This window comes from Apium graveolens, chromosome 6, assembly GCF_009905375.1.
Source record: "Apium graveolens cultivar Ventura chromosome 6, ASM990537v1, whole genome shotgun sequence".
Classification (NCBI taxonomy): domain Eukaryota; kingdom Viridiplantae; phylum Streptophyta; class Magnoliopsida; order Apiales; family Apiaceae; genus Apium; species Apium graveolens.
In genome coordinates, this window is record NC_133652.1 from 109706277 (window position 1) to 109707659 (window position 1383).

Sequence of the window (1383 nt, forward strand, 5' to 3'; positions counted from 1 at the left end):
CCGAAATTGATCCAACGACCCGTTCTAATTCCGAAAAATGTTTTAAAAATCATTTCAAATACCCGAAAGCCTATTTATGACCCGAGGCTTCTTTACAAATAATATATCATTGATTACGTGATGTATTATGTGCTATATATGACTTGTTGATTGACTATCAGTCTATATATTCGGTGTTTACTTGATTATTGCATAACTTTCAATCCGTTAATCGGATTTGGGTAAAACGAAGGGTAGATAGAAGTATGTGTTGAATAGAACTCTATGAGTCGATTATTGATAGATACTTATGATATGTGAGGAGAAGAGGCAAGGCGTAGGAAAGGGAAACAGGTAGTTGAGAAGTAAGACGATTGCGATTGGAAGCGAGTGCAGAATAGTAAGCTAGTACCAGGCAAGTGTTCTGAACTTTCTCGAGATATTGTAGTACTTGATAATCCTGTGATATTGCAAGTGCTTTGAAGCACAGAAACCTAAACCCTGATTCCAGTTATTGATCTTGAGCCGTAACCTGATTCTTTCTAGACCATTGATTATTGTATACCCAAACACGAACCACGAATCTACGATACTACTTCACAAATACATACAAACTAAATACCAAATGCTGAACTGAATTACTTATATACTCAATCCATGATATCTTATGCTTTGAAAGACCAAATCCTTGAAACCCTGAAACATTGATTCCTTTGTTATCCAATTCTTTCATTACCCAGCATCCAAGCTTTGAAATTACCTTATTGATCCTTACAAGGATTGAAACCCTTTCATTGTTAAACACTCATTGTTGTTAATGATTCTGGTTATTGTTTATTATTGCTTATTCTGTTATTATGTTAGAATTGGATTGTTTTTATAAAATTGTGGACCAGATTCGTGGTCAGACCATATAATGGTCAAGTTAGGCCAATGTGTGCCTTGGATCCAGTAGTTAGAGCAATATTGTGTGCCTTGCTCGGGGTTAGTGCATGACTGATCAGCAGCCTAACCTTGGTTTTTAAATTAAAAGTATAATATCCAATTCTAAATCATAATCCATTGTTCACTTGATATCATAATCATGTTCTCTTGATAATCATTATTCTCAGTTTTGTCATTATGACTTGCTGAGCTAGTTAGCTCATTTGTGCGATGTTGTTTATATTCTTTCCAGTTAAAAAGGAACCAGTTGGTAACGAGGATCCCCAGTCCAGTGCGAGAGCTAGGGGTTCAGGTTGAGAAAGCTGAGCTAGTAGGCTTCTTTTGGAATAATTTAAGTCTGTAAAAGTTTGTAATAAAGTTTAATACTCAGTTTGAGTTTGAATGATTGGGATTTGAACGGTATATAATATAAATAGATGTGTGGCTTGTGTGCATACTTTAACCTATTGTGATCCGTGG